This window comes from Vidua chalybeata, chromosome 3 (genome assembly GCF_026979565.1).
Source record: "Vidua chalybeata isolate OUT-0048 chromosome 3, bVidCha1 merged haplotype, whole genome shotgun sequence".
Classification (NCBI taxonomy): Eukaryota; Metazoa; Chordata; class Aves; order Passeriformes; family Viduidae; genus Vidua; species Vidua chalybeata.
The window spans coordinates 70,322,167-70,342,770 of NC_071532.1; positions in this window are offsets into that span (position 1 = coordinate 70,322,167).

The following is a 20,604-nucleotide window of genomic DNA, read 5'->3' on the forward strand; positions in this document are numbered from 1 at the left end:
AGATCTGCTTATAGACTTCCTGACAGTCTCTTGTGAAAGGGGTTTCCCAAGCTGAGTAGGATTTAGGGGGAAGGCCAAGAGAGGGACTTGGAAGCCAGACTAATAAATAATCACACAATTTTCTGCCAAGCTCTTCTACTTCTAAAATCTTTAGTAGACCACTTTTGTTGTGTAATTGTCTCTTTGTCCAGACCTCTCAGATTATGGATAGGTCCTATTGATTTGAACAGCCAGGTTTGGCAAGTTTGTTCATTTTTCCTTGTGTTAATTACTTCTGCCTTCAGATATGGCATGCCAGGAGGAAAAAAAAAAAACAAAACAAAAAAAAAAACTGCTCAGGCTTTTTTTAGCTTACTCTTGCAGAAGAGTGATGTAGGGTAGCCTTCCAATTCTCATGTCCCTGAAGATAACTATAGTGTGTCCTCAAGATAACTTTATCCATGAATAGAAAATTCTGAATAAGCTCATATCCTCATTGTATTCATGGGAGAGCAATCCTTGTGACGGAGTCCTTCAGGGGAAGCTGGACTAGGTACTGGCACAGAAATTTACTGAAATTCTGGACTAGAAGGGCTGTGATTTGACTTTCTAATCTAATTTTCTTCTAATTTGTTTCTTCTAATTTTTCATAAGAATAACTGAAAATTCAACATTTAAAACCAAAGCTAAGCAATAATGTATTAGTGAGAATCTCTTTTCTGAAGACATCCCTCTGCCTTGTAACCAGGAGTAAGACAGGCAAGGAACAAACTTGGTGTTCATGCCCTTACCCATTGCAGTGGAAGTTTAATGCTGAAAGTCTGAATAGCAAGAGTCAGTGTGTGGTGACTTCACTAAACATTTCCAGCTCCCACAGTTGATGCAGTATGGCAGCTGAAGTCAGTAGATGGATGACATCCCTGCAAAGGTGACATTACCAGCTGGCCACATGCTGCTCTGAAAACTGTTACTTGTGTTTGTGCACTACTTTCAATGCCTCCCAGGCCTTTTGTGTGCAAAAAGGAAGGAGCTACTATTCTTGAAGTCCCTAAGGTGGGGGGACATGCTGTTATAAGCAAAATGTGTCCTAGGTAGGTATCTGTTAGTGCTAACTAAGCAGTAATTTTGATACTTCTCTATAACCTATACAGGGCATTACTAGGCCCAAAATATTATCTGTAATTTTTATCTTAGCCTTACTCTTAAAGTAGTGGGGAAATAATCAGAAAAGGAGAAGTTCAGCAGTAGCACCTGAACTAACAGGAGGTGATAATTTCATTTAGTTCCTAGCACCATGATTTTTATGGTGCTTTTCTTTCTCCATGAAGAGCTGTATTTAACCTCTGACATCTCCTCAGCAGAACAGATGAACCTGAAGACACATTGCATTTCAGTGATGCCATCAAATATATTCTGCTGTGGGACATTGAAAGTGTCAGAAGACAAGAGCAGCAGAAAAAAAAAAAACCTGCCACCTAGCAGTTACTGAACAACCATGAACATACTAAATAACAGAGGAGTTTATTCATTAGTTAGTTTTACACCAGTTTAGGCAAATTTTTCGAAGTTTGGGGAGTGCTTAGCTGGTGAAAAACTGTTATCCATGCTGATTTATTCTTTTAGACCATTTCTGGTGTGCAAAAAGAGCATGTCATTGTGGCACCAAGTGACAAAATGCTGTGACTTGGACTGTTGTTTCCTTCCTGAGGAAGAAAATGAATAAAGGGCTTGGGCATTGCACTCTTCAGTTTCCTTTGGAACAGTAACAGAAGCAGATAAACAATACTTATTGTCTTCTGATTATTTCAAATGAAACAGTGTCATTTCAAAACAAAAAACTATGTTGTTTTCTGGTAGTACTGCTGTTTCAGAGGAAGCTCTGCTGTAATAGAACAAGCTTTGTGATGTAGGTGTGCAGATACTTCTTTCAGAAGCTGGGCCAAGCCGTTAAATACTTCATATATTTAGTGTCCATAATTAACATTCTGCCACTGAAACTGCTTTTTGGTTTAGTTTAAAGCTTCTCAGCATTAAAACCATGTTTTCATCATAAGGGCTGTAAAGCTGTAGATGTAAGACCATTGACAGGGGACCCAAGCTTCAGCTCCTGAATGAAAACCTTTCATTTTGTGTCACTGAGTAGACACAGGTAGAATCATAAAATGGTTTTGATTAGAAGGGACTTTAAAGATAATCTAGTTCCAACCACCCTGCTCTGGGCAGGGCCACCTTCCACTAGACCAGGGTGCTCAGGATCCCATCCAACACTGTCTTGAACACTTAAAGAATGAGGCATTCAGAGCTTCTCTGCATGACCTGTTCCCGTGCCTCACCACCTTGTGAGACTGAAGAGTTTATTCCTAATATCTAATCTAAACCTACCCTCTTTTGGTTTGAAGCCATTCCCCTTTGTCCTGTCACTACATGCCCTTGTAAAAACTATCTCTCCATCTTTCCTGTAGGCTTCCTACCTGTGAAAGGCTATAATCAGGTCAGCCCAAAGCTGCTTTTTTCCACACAGAACTAGAAAAAGTTCACATAACAGTAAAATAACTGTAGATGAGCACTGCCTGTAAATTGAAGGTCTTGAGAAACCTCTATGGTTGACTGTATGTAAACAAGCCTCCCACTGTTATTTGAAATTAAAGGGATTACTTTTCCTAATTAGAGATGCTCAGCCCTCCTTGAGCTTCAAGGAAGTACAGATCCAAATCTGAACTTCATAAGAGTACACATCACTCAAAATGCCTAAAAGCAAAAGCAGCTCTTGAAATTCCCTGTCTCTGCAATGTGGTTATCCTTTAGCAAAGCTTCGGCTGCCAAGGACAAACTGGAAAACATCCTCCTCTCACAGATGACAGTCACTCGCACAACAACCCAGTCATTAAATAGATTGCTGCCATGGGCCTGCTGCCCATTCTTCCTGCCTGGTGGAGCCTTCCAGGGCCACTCTGATTGCCAGAGGAAGTCAAATGAGGGGGAGGAGTACCAAATTTACAACATTGCTTCCTACTAATGAGTTAGACAGTTATTAAGAACATTTCATTGGAGATTTTGGATTGCTTTCATTATTTTTGATACTTGTTCCCTGTTAGATCTGATTAGTGGGAGATGCCTCTCCTGAATTAAAGTTCAAGAAAGAAGTCTGGTGTTAATCATTTTTGCTTGGCTGCCATGGTAAAATTCAGAGGTTGTTACCTCAGTCTGTGCCAGGGGAGTTTCAAATTGGACATGGGAAATAATTTCTCCACAGAAAGGGTTGTTAAGCATTGGAATGGCCTGCCCAGGGGAGTGTTGGAGTCACTATCCCTGGAGGTGTTCAAGAAATAGCTGGACTCAGTGCTATGGTGTAGCTGACAAGGTCAAAGGTTAGAGGTCTTTTCCAACCCAAGTGATTCTGGATGCTTGATTCTGTGATCTGGGTTTTGTCTGTGGAGAAAAATGGGTTTACATAGGAACTCGGGAAATAAATTTGGAATTTGAGGTCTCCAGGACCACCGGAGGCCCTGCCTCAGTAGAGGACCTGAATGCTGCCAAATTACAGAGGCTGCCTTTCTCTTCCTTGAAACATCTGCAATCAAAGCTGGTTTTTTCCAAGTTTTTTAGCCTGCTCATCTCATTTGTGCATTTTCTCCACTGTTCAGGATGACAGCAGACATCTAGGGAAGCTAATTACTCTTCTGTCAAGCCCTCGAAGGCTGCACAAACCTTCTGGGAGAACATGTCATCTTTATCTCCAGCACAGATTTTGATGAAAATACCAGTTTAGCTTAGAAGCCAGCTTCCCAGGGGTTTTCCTCCCTGCAAGAGAAACATGGAGCTGGTCTCTGTGGCTTGCCAACCCAGGACCCACACAGACCTATGGATAAGGGAGATGCCATAAGCAGGAGACTCCTTGGACCAGCAAGAGCAGCCAAGGCAAGGAAGGCTGGGGAGCCCCAGTTTCTACAGGGCTTACCAAAATTCTACCACTGGCTCATTTGTTTCAGCTGTCCTGCTGTCCTGTAAAGCATGAAGCTGGCAGGAAACTAAGCCTGGCCTGTCATTCAGTGTACAGGAGAAGTCCTGCTCAGGTCAGGCCTTTGGCACAGCAGAGACCTCCAGCTACCAAGAGAGATTTCAGGCCTGCATGAGAGATATTTTTGGAGGGAAGCAATGAATTGACAGGGTTTTCTGAATGACAGCTTTAGACTTAAAAACCTAAAGCCTGTCTGACATAGATCCTCCTATTGACTCTGAGCCCATATGTTACAGCAACAAGCTTTGCCCTTCTCATTCTCCCATCCCATTCTCTCTATAGTTTTGCATGTTACAGGCATACATAATTTTCTTCACCTTTGAGCTCCAAAAGGTGTTCTCATCTTTCCTAATCACATTACATCTGATCATTTTTCATTCTTTGGCCTTCTTGCTTTTCAACTTTGTCTGCTCTCTGAATTATCTGGAGCTTCAGCTTGTGAGAATGTCTGCAAAGCTTATGGCAAAACAAACAAGCTGCTGGCTAACACAGATGCAGAGAGAGACCTTTCCTTGGGGTTTTGCTTCATTTTCTTTCTTCTTTGTTCCAGATCACTTTTTAGCAATTCAGAAATCCCTTGAGCCAGTTTCTGAAGAATAGCTGTTCTCCTTGGGTGACATATGGATGCCACAAATATGGCCCTCCTAAGGACAGTGTCACTCAAATCTTAGTTCTGGGATGCAGCAGGGACTGCGACAGCATGCTTATTATCCACAGACAACTGAATCTTTCCTGTCAGGAATGTTTGGTACTAGCATTGAAATTCCCGTTTTGCCCTCTGGTTGTAATCCCTGCTTTTACTGTGCTTTCACCATCTGTTGCAAACTCCAGCTGTTGATTTTTAAAGAAACACTTTTGGAACATAAGTTGCGGCTCTCTGAAAAACCTCTCCAGTTGCTTCTGTGATAATTGGATGTCCTTACTTAACAAACAAGTAATGTCCAAGACATACCGCTGCTCTGAACTTCCTCCTGGTCTGTTTAATCAGCTCCTCTAGCTGGAACTAGCTGTGGTTTAGCTTCTGTTGTTTTTTCCTTTCCCTCATTATTTCACCAGGGCAAGCTGTCCCCACAGACTGCTGCCACCTCTTGTGCATCTCCTCCATCTCATTCCTTGAAATTGCTAATGAAGAGATGTTGCCTGTGCATGCTTTCCACACTGGAAGATGGGCAGCTTGCAGAGGTTTCGGCCCTGATGATGATTGCACCTCTACAGCAGTCACTTGTCCCAGTAATTGTCTCAGAGACACAGGCCCCCAGGACAGTGTGGGCTTCTCCTGCTGCAAATTCCGTGCTGTTTTCATTACAGCATCTCCTGCAGACACACAAATAATATGTCTGGCATTTCCCTATTCTCATTTCAGGAAAACACAGCCAGCAGGGTCTAAATCAAACAAAATCCAACAGAATGGAGGAGTTTGGGGATTCCTCAAAGTGAAACACCATCCCCCCAACACAAGATTTTTGGTACTGGAAGCTGAAAAATGGCTGGCAGCAGAAGGCAGTCCTCATCCAAAGCACAACAATCCGTGTGAATCTTCCCATTTTGGCAATGAACTTTCAGATCAGATCCAAAAACAGCAGGGAAATTTTCACACTAGTGTAATTGTGAAGCTGCAGCATAGATGGTTTGAAAGAGCCCTCAAATACCTGTTGAGATATTTCAGTATACCTCACTAGGGTAGTTCTGCCACTGCAAATTTTAACTGAGTCCTTGAACAGTCTGGGAACTGCTGGTCATTAATTATCACAGTCACCCTCAGTGACAGGGTGGGTGAGAACACGTGTTAGGGACGAAGCAAAGGGATGAGACCAGAGAGCTGTGCCCTATCCCCAGGAAGCTCCCCACCTGGCTCCAAGCCAGAAGCTCATCCTAGGGAGCCCTGCAGCATTCCTAACAACATCTCCCTCTCAGCCCTGCTCCTGGGGCAGGCACAGCATCAGAGAAGTGGCAGCCTGAGACCCTGCTGCACCTGCTCACTTCAAGTCCTGGGAAGTCTGAACCTTACCATAAAAGTATGGACAATCCCCTCTAAACTGGAACAAATCAGTTTTATGTACAATTTACTGTTGAAATTGAAGGGGAAAAAAACGTCCAAACATCATGGTTCTCAGGTCTCCATGACACATCCTGAAGATTGTTCACACTAGAAAGATGGTGGGAGAAAAGTGAGGAAATGGTTGTAAAAAGGAAATATTTTCATTCATTCTTAAACCCTTTCCAGCTCTTGCAGTCTGAAGCCATTTAAGATATAAAAAGGAATAAGATTATAAAGACTAAGACCACATGTTTTCTGAATGTGACACCCTACCACTGCTGGGATTTTTCAACCAAGGGAATGCACTTCTGTACTCAGTCCTTGTGTGTCTTCATCTCCTGTGATGATCTTTGCTGGCCCATAGAAAGGTTGAGCAGCAGAGTGTTTTGAAAGAGAGACACAGGTAAAATGATCAGAGATGGTTTTATGCAAAGGAATATGTATGTACCTGCTCATTACTACTACTCCCTTACTACTTGGATTCATGCAAGGGTTATTAAGGAGTTTCCTGAGCTCTTTGCTTTCTGATCAAAACAAAATCAAGCTTCTGGTGCCAGCTCGTTACTAGAAATGCCTTTAATCATCCTTTGCTCTACTCACACTACTCAAGCTTTGCTCTACTCACACTACTCAAGCTGGATTGACAACTGACAATTAACCTGAGATCTTTTCATTCTTTTTTCTTCTCTCTTCTTATTTAACTGACTGTGCTGTAGATACTGACATTGATGCCAGCAGTCTCGGCCTTTTCACTTCAACTTTTCACCTCTGCTATTTGTGGTGCAAAATGTGGTTTTCAGTTTTCTGGTCAAACTCATATATAATGGGTTTAATGTCTTGCTGTTTGGTTTTTTCCCCTCACTGAAACGCATGTCCTAAAATTCTTATTTAATTGCAGAAAAATTGTCATTTGTCCAGGAAAAAAAAATTAAGCACATCTATCACAAAAGGGAGGAAATTTGAAAATTAAATTACTTGATTTTGCCAATGTTTTGTGAGCCTCTTTTCCAACACTCCACTGAATGTGTCATGAACACATCACTGTGTGGTCCTAAAATATGGAGTCCTGTTTGAGCAAATTGTTGTTCACTGTCCTTCATGCTCTAAATAATCCTACATTGTCATAAAACTCTCGTGCTGTTTCTAAAGCATTTATGCATGGGAGAGATTTTTGGTGTGGTTCCACCTTTACTTTTATAAGGTTTCTTCAAAGAACAGGTCTGCTGCTGCTCCTCTGTTTTTTCTGCCAGATTGTTGCTGAAAACACATAAGCTCTCAAAAGGAGCTAGAGCATAATAGCATTAATCAGTGCCTCCTGCCAAATTCTTGCCAGTTCAAAACAGCACTTGGGGGATTATTCCTCAGCCTCAATTCAAAATCAATGACCTCTTGCTTATTATTTTAACTGCAGTGACAGTTCTCCTGGATCGAGAGACTTCCCCTTGTGTCTTCTGTTAGATTTGTAGCAGTTACATTTTAGTATTCCTAAATTCATATTTAGGTGCAAGATTTTGCTCCACTGTAAGTCTCATCTTCAAATGGTTCTGCCCAGTGAATGGTCTTTCTCCATTTCCCCTTTCTGCGTGCTTTGCTTTCTCTTTCTCTCACAGTCTCAGACAGAGGCAGCAGGGAAAACTCTGATCCTCGAGGACAAGTCTGAAACAGTAGTGAGCTGTGGGTTTCAGCCTCCTTCATCGTTTGCATTTTTCAGGAAACGAAGCCTGGCTCACAGCGACACAGCAGCAGCGGCACAGGAGCCACCAGCCCCGCCAGGGCTCTGTGGTCCTCTGCGGCAGCTGAGCCCCGCCGTGCCCAGGCATCGTCCATCCAGGCCTGGCTGCCTCACCTTCACTTCCCAACAGTGGCCACCCAGCCTCATCAAGCAAGGGCTGCCTTTCCTCTCGGGAACACCAAGGATGCTGCAGGTGCCATGAATGTGCAGGGAAAGGCAGGAATGTTTCCAGCAGTAACATGGACAATGGGATGCTGTCACTGTCATGCTGTATTTCCCAGTAACTTTACTGGGAGCCACGTGTGCATTGAGCTCAGTTTAAAGATGCTCAGCACAAAATTATGAGGAACTTACTGGAAAGCTTGTCTTAAGCCCTTTGGACAATTCAGGTTATACCATCCCATTTTTAGTTTCTTCTTGCCCACTTATTATAGTGTTACAATGAATCTCATAGACACATCTTCAGAGGGAAATGGAAAATATCTTTTCGTTTGCCAGCTGCAAAAAAAAAAAAAAGTTAAGATGAATGGCAATTGTCAGCACTGTTAACAATGTTTTTTGCAGATTTGTCCAATCTTGGTATTATTTTCTTGCACAGTGAATTATTAGCTATTGTCTCTGTCAAAAGCAAAAAATTCCGTTTCTTTAGCAATGTGTTAAAACCAGAAAAAGAAAAAATGTGTTTTATAATTCCTGACAAGATTCCATTATGCTGAAAGGAAAAAGTTTTCTTCAATTTTATGTACCCAAAAAAATGATGTCTTAAAGGCTATGATGCCTCTGTTGCACAAAGAATATTTTTCCACTTCAGTACAGTTACTCTTGGACCACACATCCATTACTGCCCTCCAGGTTTTTATTTCATCTAATATGGGAGTGTGTTCTATGGAAGACACATGAGGACTTTCATATCACAGCAGACTTAATCAAAATATCACAAAGAATTTTTTTTTCTCAAAATCTTTAAACCTAATAAATTCTGAACAGAAATCTGTGATTTATAATGAACAGATAAATCACAACCATCTCAGTGAACTACACAATACTGTTTCATCATATAAGTTTGTACCCCTTGGGTTTTACCGCAGAGATAGCTGAAGAAACCCATGACAACTGAAGATGAAAAGGCAAAATCCTTCCCTAACAAAAATTCTTCTAATTTCATTAAATTCAAGCAAGCTACAATGATTTACACTTCTCCAGAGTGTTTTCAGCACACTTTCTTTCATAAATAGAACAGGGAATGGGAATAGTAAAAGGTAGGATTATGGATAAACAAATCAGAGAATGGAGACTTCATGAAGTCTGCTAGGGAACCCTGTTAAAATGTAATTCAGCTAGCAAGCGTGTGTGCTTTATAGTTCTGTGATGCACAAAAAAAATTAAGAAAAAAAAAAGAGAAAACAACAAAAAACTCCACAAATACACATCTTTAAAAGATCGTTAGAAAAGTAACCTATTAAGTCTGGCATAGCCCTTGTGTCAGATGAGCTCATGTGTGATTACTAAGAAGTGCCTGATCAATGGTGTGTCACCAGCGGAGTGGTTCAGTTGCCCACACATATCTGATGGCACTTGAGATTCTCCTGAGCATTGCCTCAGCCTCCAGGGGCTCTCCCAAAGGGGACAGTTTCCCAGGCCTTGGGAAATATGTGCCAGCCCTGCTGAGATATCACAGACAACCCTTGGGCATCCCAAACTGAACAACCTTCTTACATTGGGACTGTAATGGGAGCCTTATCTAAGCTCATGTAAGTGCACTTTATTTCCACAACGTGGATAGTAAGACTGATACACTCTGGAAGGAAAGTCTTGAGTCACCCAAGAATTAGCCACCCTCCAAAAAAAACTTAGTTATTTTTACCTTCTTTGCCAGAGCAGGGCTTGAAAGAGGATGCCCAGTCACATCTCTGACACCAATATCCCTGTTCTGAGGAGATTACTCATAACTTTACAGTCCAAGTGTTTAAATATGTCTTGGTACTACTGTGCCGCCACAAATACAGAAGTTACACTCTACTCACTCAATTGGCTTCAAAAATAGAAACCATCCAGCAACTACAAATATTGATATAGTCTTTATCAGGTGGCATTTTGTTATTTTCAAATGCTTTTTCTCCTGAGATGACAATGGATTATAGTGGGATACCAACTTAACTCTTTTCAAGGGCAAGGTCTCAGCATCTGAAGTTTTGTAGGGCAAAGCTTTCTGGTTACTGGTGTGAGTATGGACTTCATGGTGGTTTAGGACTTACTTCAAAGATTGGCAGCTTAGTTCAACTATTCAGATGCTGCCTCTGCTATCAGAGTTTATTTCATATGCCCATTTTTCAGTACAAATCATCAATGAATGCTTTGAAGACCTGAAAACTGAAGCTGCTGTATATTGGCTTCCAAGTGATAACTGGCTTGAGTTTTTGAACTCATGTTTTTTACATTCATCTGTTGAATAAAGAAAATATACTTCACTGGATCAGAACTAGAGATCTCATCCTACACCTGGTTAAAAGTCTTGTGTACTCCACACCTGCTTTGATGTGCCACAGAGATCCACGAAAGGCATTTGGGCACCAAGCTTTGTCGATGCAGACCCCCCAGGTGCAATGCTTAGATAGACTGGAAATCTTGGGTTATTTCCAATTCTATCATACAAGCATGCAGATTTAAATGCACAAATTTCTCAAATGTCATCTTTTGCAAATGCAGCTTCTGAGTTTAGCCCATACCTAAACAGCTGTGTCTTACAAGACTGACTCACAAACCCTTGCATGAAAACACACCTGGGGTGTGGTACCAGAGTGGACACCTGCCCCGTCCCAGGTGTAACATGGGTGAAGGCAGCTTCCCAGGCAGCATGCCAGGTTTGCCAGCATGGTATATACAACAGTGATCCCAAAGAAGGCTTTCTGACTGCTTTCAAAGAGATTGCTTCACAGAGGAGTAATTAGTTTCTTTTATAAATAGTGCAAAGTACATGTAGTCTATACAGGAAAAAAAAACCCTAAACAATGAGCTAATTATAAACAATTTTGTCTCTATCTCCTATTCCAAATTTCTGAAATTTCTTATCTGATTTAATTTCATTCTAGTAGTTTTCTCAGAGAACTGATATCTTTGCTTTAAGTCTTCGTTTGCTCTCACTTGTCATAATTTAGAAGCTAATAATCCTCTTCATGACTTTATATACACTCACTGAAACCCATTATGCCAAGGACAAAGTACGACAGTCTCAGGCGTGGGGAGTAGGAATAACAAATGAGAGACAGCAACAGATGTGAATTAACTGCTAAATCCGAAGAATTATACTGTACCCTTCCACAGGAAAATTCTGGGAGGAAGGCAAACAGCCCAGCAGGGCTCTCTGTACCCTGGGGATGCCTTCTAAAATCCCTTGTCCATCATTAGCAGCAAAGGAATTGATCAGACTGAAGTTTCTCCTTCACAAAGGAAATGTAGTGGGATAACAAATGGCAGCTAAAACACAACATTAAACACAGCCTAGCACTTAGTCTAACCAACTCATGGTTAGCATTAGGTTGCTTTTAGTTCTAAGTAAAAGCACGGCTTTACTCCAATTCATAGTGTTATCTGTTTTCATGTGCAGCTTAAAATCATGCTCAGTAGTTTTTACACAATTGCATTTTCTTGGCTAATTTCTTAAGGATAGGTAGCACTGTGCACTGAGCTGGGCAGGAGTGCTAAAATGATAGGGATATTTTGATAGCTCCCAGGCTGATTCAGTGTCATGTTTAATGTGGCTTTGGCCAAAGGAATCCCACCATTATTGAAAAACCAAATGCTTTTAGTAACATTGCATTGTACTACAGTCAAGTGGTGGAAACAAGTTCAGGGACCACAGTGGCCACAAAAATGGCTTTTATTCAAATAAGGGATTCCCCATGAGTGCTCACATCTGGTACAGACGAGGAAGGAAAATAAGTTGGAAGGGTGCAACAGCAGGCTCAAATGTTAAGGGTCAAACAGCATTTGTCTTTTCACTGTAGGTTTCTGTTTTCAAATTTCAGATCAGGAATCACTCCTCCTAAGCAAAAAAAAAAAAAAAAAAAAAAAAAAAAAAAAAAAAAAAAAAATCGGTTTTTGTTTTTTCAACATTTAAAGCTGCTGATTGCAATGTAAGACCAGAAGGGTTCTTAAGGTGGTGCCTTGTCTCCAGCAGTGACTGCAAGTGACAACATGCTGTAATCCTCAGAAAAGCTCTTTTCCATAAGTTTGTCCTCTGCCCCTTGAGTACATGCAAACTTTGGACATCCATGACTGTGAGCAGGAGTTCACAGCCCAGGGACACCCTGAGGGTGGAACAATCTCTGGTGCTGTCAGGTGAACCTGTTTCCTACTACTTCCATCTGCCAGTGCCCCATTCCTCTACCAGGAGTGTTCTGTTGATCCTCTCTTTCAATGCTTTTCATGACTTCATTAACTTTTGAGCTGGCTCCCTTCCGTCCTATTTCATTGACTCTTTTTTAGACTGTTTTGCTCCCTTCCTCTTGTTGTTCCTCATACAAAAGCAGTTTCATACTTTTGATCATCCTTGTTGCTCTTTTCTGAAACTTTTTCAGCATCTCTACACCTTTTTGAGGAAGAAAGATCAGAACTGCATGCAGAATATAAGGAATGAGAAATCATGGACATATGAAGTGTCATGATGATGATGTCCAGTTTTCTCTTTCTTTCTTTTCTGTCAGGTGTTAATACTTGCTTTTTGTTAGATTGCATACTGATAACACGCATGAATAGTTTTTGCGGCATTATCTATCGTAGCCCAGAGCTTTTGCTGTTGAGGGAAGCAGTCAAACCATCTTTTTATATTTGAAAACAGGATTGGTTTTGGTTTTCCCCCACCTTCGTATTTGTCTACATCAAATTTCATCTGTCATTTTATTGCCCACTCAATCTAGCAGGTTCCTTCTGCAAGTCTGCATAATCATCTTTGCTGTCCAGAATAAATTATTAACTTCATATTCTCAGCAAATCCTCACCCAGCTTCCATGTCCTGTATGACAGTGTTGAAAAGCACAAGTGCCAGTAAGAATTTCTTTGCAAGACTCCCCTTACAATCTCACTTCACCATGAAGAATGACCATTTCCTCCCACTCTTTGGTTTCTTTCTTCTCATAAATTATTTATTCACACATTAACTTTTCCTTTTGCCCCACAGCTGCTTTGCTTCCTTAAAAGCTTCTGGTGAAAGACCTTGCTGAAAGCCTTTTGGAGATAACAGTAGACAGCACAGCCAGCTTTTTCTTATTCAATTGTTGTTGACATTTTCAAAGAACTGAAGGTCTGAGAAGGTGATGCTCATCTATAAAAGCTATAACAATTATTCTCTAGTAAAAAGGATTGCTGTTATTCCAGCCAAGAAAATTTCCTTGGTGAAATGACAATGCAGGGAATCTATCACTGAGGAAACAGATGATTTTCTACATGACTTATTATCCTGAACTCATTTCCAGAGGAAATCACCCACATCAAGAAGTCAGCAAGACTCCAAAGGTTTGGCAACCACAATTGAAGTTCTTCTCCTTGTTTTCCACTAGTATAGGAAGGGATATTGAAGCTCATGAATGAGGCAATAAATTATTATCTCTGTATAAAAGACCAGGATGAAATCTAATGTAGTAGGTGATCCCGTTATTTCTGGATGCTCCTTAATTTGAGCCTCATCTGACAAAGAGAAGCACGAAGCTTGCAGGGTGCGTTAGCAGGAGAATCGGCCGCTCCGCAGGAGGAGCTGCAGGCTGTGGAGCCGAACGGAGGAGCCGCTTCCTGCTCATCACCGGCCAGCAGCACTTGGCCTGCACATGAGGGTAAAGACTGAGACTAGATTATCTGCAAATGTTTTCAAGCACTTACTGAACTTCATTTTAATGCTGATGCTCGGGTTATAATGTAAGCTATCTGAGATCTCAAAATCTTCATTTAAATGACAAAATATCCAGTTTATTATGCTGGTAAAATAACTTGCAGCTCTCTAAATCTAGCCTAATGTTTGTGCTTTGCATGTTTTTCACATTAGTTTGCTCTTCCCTTCCTTTCTCTTCCCTTCCTAGCAATTTGCAGCAGGATGAGATTCTCACTCTGTTCAAGTTGAATCTTGTGTTATTCAGTGTATTACAGTTAGTGCTACAGTATTGTTTAATGATAAACATCAGCTGATCAGCACACTGGGAAATATTTTGGAGCTCTGCTGCCATATCAGTCTCTCGAGGTTGTTTTTTAGTTTGTTGTTGCTTTACTCCACAGACCATTTGGTATAATGCAGTATAGTAAATCATGTTTCTATGTCTTATTTTTTCCTGTGTAATACTTTGTAACCAGTGCAAATAATAACAAAACAAAACAAAAAAAAAAAAGTAAAATATTAACCTCCTAGGTTCCATCTTGCTTCTTGAAAACTGCTGGACATGATTTGTAGTGCATCTATGTGCCTGCAGGACTAAGCAAGCACAGACAGCTCTGAGCTGGCTTCACAGTAAACCAGGTACGTCTGCTTTACAGCTGTTGGACAGAAATGGTAAATTAGGCACAGTAAATTAGCATGCTCAGAGGGCTGTGATGTGAAAATTAACTTGGATAAATCTCTGATATGTATCTGTCCACACATGTTTACTTCAGAAAGTAAAGCTCTGAAGCAGGAAGAAAAATAATAGCACAGTATTTTTTCTTTATTCCCCTTTGATTTCTATATGCAGCCAATCACTATAGTATTTGAGCATGTCATCCATGCCCAGGTACTCTTACAGATATAGTTTTCTGTGCATGTAGCAGAAAAGCACAGTACAGGTTTTAGCAGCATTTATTAATTTTACGTGTACAGTGATGCACAGCCTGTTGGCATTATGGCAGACAATCCACATTAGTAAGCAGAATGACCTTCCCAAATTTCCAGCCTTCAGGAACACAAGTCAGTTGACACTTTCATAAATACTTCTGAACAGCTTCATTTTTGAGAGCAATCCCAATGAAGCTACATTTTAACATATATGTCTACAATTAGATCTGTCTGTGCTACTCTTTTGGCTGAATGTGTTTAGCCAAAGCATACACTGCAAATTGTAAAGATAATGCCAGAAAAGACTAAAGAAAAAAATTTCTCAGTTGCTATAAATAAGTGGAGGCAAACATGTCTGACCACAGATCATGAAAAGATTAATTGAGATCCTCTTTTAAAGTAAGCAACAAGGAGAGTTAACTCAATTGAAAGACAATATCCTTATTAAGGAAGAACAAGATAAAGGAATATGTTGAAGTGGATGACACTTTCCAGAAAAAATAAGCCATGAAGTCCCTAATTGAATTTCAGTTGTTATCCGTTTTCTTATCTCAGCCTGTGTATGTGTGCCTGGTATGAGTATATATATTCTGAACTCCATCCTCCCTTAATGCATCCATTTTCTCCCCCACTGTGCTCTCCTGGTAATATATTTGTACAGCTAATACACTGCCAGCAGAGGTGCTTCACGGACATGCTGGCAGTGAGAACAGCAGCACCTTCCTGTTTGAGGAAAAGAAGTCCCCAAGCCTTGACATACCAGTACTCACTAATTTTCATATCCTGTTGCACTTGTACCTTCCTGCTGATTTCCACGACCAGAATTCTGCTTCTGTAGTCACAACAGAGATCATTAACCCAGTAATTGCTTCTTCTCTGGCTGCTTCCTGTGGTCAGTCTGGTCCTGAATATGGGCAGAGTCTGGGCAAGCATCTGGAGGTGAGGAGGAGACAGAGATCTGTGGGAATGGTCCAGGAGCCAGATGGTCTCTGGTGCCACGGAAGCCCTGGGTGAGTTTTTCTGAGGAAATAGCAGCTGTCCTGATGCCACACCACACAGACAATGGGCTGGCTCCCCAGTGCTTGTATCTTTCTTCAACTGTACCTGAATAAATGAGGAAGACACGAGCAAATTCATGTGTCAGGAAGCTGGTCACAGATGCTACTTCATGCTAATGAGCCCGGCTAGCCAGGCACTTCCTGGCAGTATCAGGGAAAAACAGATTTTGACAGAAATAGCCGAGTAGCTCTTGCAAGGGCTTCTCTGCCCAAGCAAACTGGGGAGATGGTACCGAGTCAGGGCATGGCACCAGGACAAGGCTGCTCCCCTGCTTTCAGCACCTCTCCCCTCCCTCTCGTGGCTCCATACGCAGTACGGAGGCACCGGCCGCAGCTCTGCCCAGCAGACTGCAAGGACAGAGCCTTTACTTGGCTTTTTCTTCCCTCCCTGCCTGCCACACATGCTGCAGGACTTGCTCCCCACCATGCACAGTCCTGGGAGGCACCACTGTCCTGCCACCTCCATGGTGAGAGCCTGCCTTGTCTGGGACCTCACTGCTGAAAGGGACAAAGTCAGTGCAAACAGGACATGGTTCTGCCCCCTGTGATTTTCAACAGTAGGACCTACGCCAAATTCTTCCTCGTCCAGAACTACCCCTAAACTCCCCTGAACTCAGCAAGAGTCTCCTTTTCCATAATAGATTTGGAGAGGGGTCATCCAGAGGGCTGCTAACTAAATTCAGTGAGAGGAAGGTGCAAAAACAAAGGCAGTATTGAACCAAGAAAGAAGAATGTTAATAGGTGAAGGAAATTGTGTTCTTCTCTGCTGTATTTTTTTCTTTTAAATGCCATTTTCCCTACATGTAATTGTTGGACTTTGAAGAAAAAGAGCACTATCAAATGCAGTCAGCTGTGGTTCAGGCACTCTGCTTTTTCTTTGTCATCCAAAGCATTTACAAAATATTCATCTTTTAAAAACCTTTCCTTTCTTCTTCTGTAAGTTACCGATTTTGTTTTGCCGCAGCCTATGTACAAGGTAACTCTGAGCATATTTTACTAAAATTTCACTTGAATCAAAAGTTTTTAATACAGAGAGTACATAAAAGATGGATTCTTTATGGTTGGGTATTCTTCAAATTGGCCTAATTGTATTTTGTTTTTTCTTTTATCTTTCATCAATTTTAGCTAAACCATATACCTTGAAAGTATTGCACCCCACAGCCATTACATGTGCTATATTTCTAGTTAATACCACCCTTCCTCATTTCCTGCCATTGTAAATTGGTCACTTTGCACTGTGCAAGACAGACTGTGCTAAATGAATTCTCCAGTGCTCCTTTCTTTCCATCTAATTACAGATGTTGACTTACTAGATAAAAGTAACCTGCTTACTGACATCTAAGTAGTTGGGCATAAGAAACAACATTATTAACTATCTTCACTGACATGAAGCCCATCAGTGTCAAGGACAGCTGGCAGTCAAGGTTTTCCATGTGACTTGTGCTAGGAAGCCAAAGTGGAATACCTAAGCTCAAGAGTGGCTTATTTAAATTCAGTACAAAAGCATTTTTCTCTGCCCATGACCACTTTCATTAAATGAATCCTAATCTTTCAACAATGATGTGAATGCCATTATGCAAATAAGCAACTGCTTTTCAGCCTTGCAGAACGATGTCACTCACCTACACAAAGGTTTCTGAGGCTCTTTCATAGTGGCAGTCGCTGAACTTCACAAATACCAATTTGTAAGTATTGCATTCTGTGATAATGATTTTTTCTGTGAGACTGGCCACTTTTAAAGCTGTATCTTGAAGCTGAGAACTAATGAAATGTTTAATAATCTGGAATAATTCACCTCTGTGCATCAGAATGTTGTAAAAAGGCTCTCATCTGATGACACCCGCAGCTGGCACAGTACGCTCTGTATTTATCACAGTGCTCCAGATAATATTAGTATTTAATGACTGTGCACTGATAAGCTGAAACTGGATGAATAGACTGTCTTTCATCTCATTCTGCTTAAGGTGACATGAACTTTCATTTATGTCACAGCCACTTGCAGCTGTTCAGATGCGCTCTAAAGACGCTGAAAGGAATACTCTATCAATCCACAACCAAATGAATGACCATAAGAATGAGTCTGTTGTCTTACTGATGTTGGATTGCTTTAATAAAAGCATTTGTATTCCAGGAAGGAGGCAAGAATGTAATTAATCATTGACACAACTGAGTAGGCACATTGTGTAAGTGATTCATTAGGAAGCAATTTCAAGAATATTTATTTTGATGATACACACTTTATAATTAATTAGAAACATAATGAAGTGAATGCTCACTTCCTATTTTTATACCTTTGAATTAAATACAACTGCATCCTTGCTATCTGTGGCTCTTGGCAAAGCTTTGTGTCTGAAGCAAAATGTAAGAACAGTGATCATGATGGAGATAGTTAATCGTGTGGGGAACGTGTTTACAGGGTTGGAGTCTTCTTTGTATTGATGACCACAATTCACAGAACCATTGGAATATTTAGGTTGGAAAAGACCTTCAAGATTATTGAGTTCAACCATTCAGATCAGAAATATGGAATTTATGGTGGAATTCAGTCCCACATCTCAGTATTACTGATAACCCCTTGGCAGGTAAGTCTAAAACTAAACTAGTGCAAGAACAGATATTTGCAATGATTTTTCTATACTCCAGCTGCACTTCAATGGGTCCAGATATGGGCAGAATTCTCCATGTACCATGTCACTCTTCTGTACCTACATGGAGCTTGGTATGCTACATGATTTTTCTCTCTTTGAATACTTCAAGATAAAAAGTTTGGTTTGAAGAGGAGGCTTTTTGACAAATATTTGAGTGGCATTTCTTAAACTTCATAAGCTTTCATGACAAGTCTGCCCACTAAGGCTCACCTTGGTTCAGTTCACTGCTAGGGCTCAGTGACTGATGTTACCCAGACTTTCCCCCTGCAATTAATCTGACACGTTTTTGTAGATGCACCATCAGAACAGAGTGCTACAGTGGATGAAACAAGAGGTAAATGACATTTGTGTGTGTGGCAGCTAAAATTGGTGTGACTCTAAGCTAGTCCAACTTGGTTTTAACAAGAATACAGGCTCCCTCAGGCAAACAGATCTCTTGCATTAGCACATCTGGTCATCTGGATCTTTCGAAGTAAAGATAATAATTTATTTAAAAGTTCTTTATCTATTGTTAATGACAGGGCTTGTGAAAGTAGCTTGACTGGTAAGGACTGAGGCAGAAGGCTTCTGGGAACAGATGAAGGGTGAGCCAGAAGAAGGTGAAAAAGCAAAATGAAGAGTGAGAGCGTAGAGTTAAAAATAAAATGTGTAAATCTAACAACTATTGAAAACTTTATGTAACTACTGAAATATTTGACATGCAAGCTTAGGCTGGGAATTAAAGGTTTCCTTCCTTTTTCCAGCAACATCTAGTAGGAGGCTGATGACAGCTCAGAACTTCAGCAAGAGAGAGTACCAGAAACAGAAATAATCTCCACTCCTGAAGTCTTTAAACATTTGTGATGGAAAGTACCTGCTTTATTTGCCTGACTATAATATAACTTTTTCACTTTCACAGTTGATATCTTCCACAGTTACATAATGCTTTGAACAGCTTTTAGGTTTACACTCTGTATTTTTAACTTTACATTCTCACTCCTGAGCAGACACCTTACTCGGGGGATGAACTAAACTGCAGCTCTGCAGCGATGCCAACAAACATCAGCCCAGTGAAGCAGCTCGTCTCACAGAGCCATGATTCAGCCACATCCCCAACAGACTCATGGTTAAAGCACCTATCCAAGAAGCTGGAGGTCTAGAACAATTAAAATCTAAATCACTTTTTCACCATACAAGCACTTACTGTGCCCTATTTGCCAGCTTCTGCACACCCTAACCCTGACCTGGACACAGCCAGTGTCTGTGGGATGTACCTGAATGAGGCAGGGATGCCATGGGGCAGTGGCTTTGGCACACAGTCCAGCTTTCGTGCTAGCTTCCTAATTTGATTCTGTAACTTGGCATTAAACTATATTAGCTGCAAAGTGGAGAGAATCTTGAAAAAATGTAGGTCTTTCCCACACTGAGTACTCTGGGCTTTCAACACATCCCTGGTTTTTGCACCCTTCTTTTTGTCCCGGAGAATTCTTAGAGCCTTCTCTTGTTCCTGCATTTGACATCAGATGAAATTTTTGCACGGCTCTAATTTTTGAGGGCAAGAGAAGAAGGCTCTGAGCTAAACCCTGGTTCTGCCGTGGTCCAGCCCAGCAAGGGTTGTGGAAAGTGCCCTGAGCAGAGTAACTCTGGCCACATACAGAAACCAGAAAAGGCCATTTACAAACCTAAACACAACAAAGCACTCACTAAGTGAATTTAAACACCTCCTCCAGCAGCAGCCACTGACTGGGATTGTTACAGCTAAATCCTACATTGGATACTTCTTCCACCTCTTACAGATGGTAGTGTTTGAAATGAGATCAGGGTGGGAAGAGCCAGTTTCCAGAAGGAGAAATCTCAGGTCAGGCTGCTTCAAGGCATGAGGCCACTTGGACAGTGAGCTATGTCCCCCAGACTCTTCCTTATGGAAAACTGGGTGAAGGAGCAGCTAAGGCTCTCCACCTTAACTCCACACTTAAGCTGAAGGTACTGAGATACTCAATTCCAAATCTATTATCTGAGAGCCTTTACACGTGGAAAGATAAAAACTTAAATGTACTATTTAGCATTTTATTTTACTGATGTGTTAAAAAAAAAAAAGTGCCTTTTCCCTACATTTAAACTGTAAATTAAAACTTTTTTATCTTTACCTGGAAGGGAATGCTGTTAGTTGAACAACATTTCAGAAAAGGTTTCCAGTTTGAATTTTTTTCAGTTCTGCAGGCTGGATATGATTGCAATGACAGTATTACATTGTGTTATGGCACAACTTGATGATGTCTTGCTTGTAAGTGTTAGCCAGAAAAACTAGTTCACTATAAAAATGCAAACCTGATTCTATTTACTTCATTACTCACAAATAAAG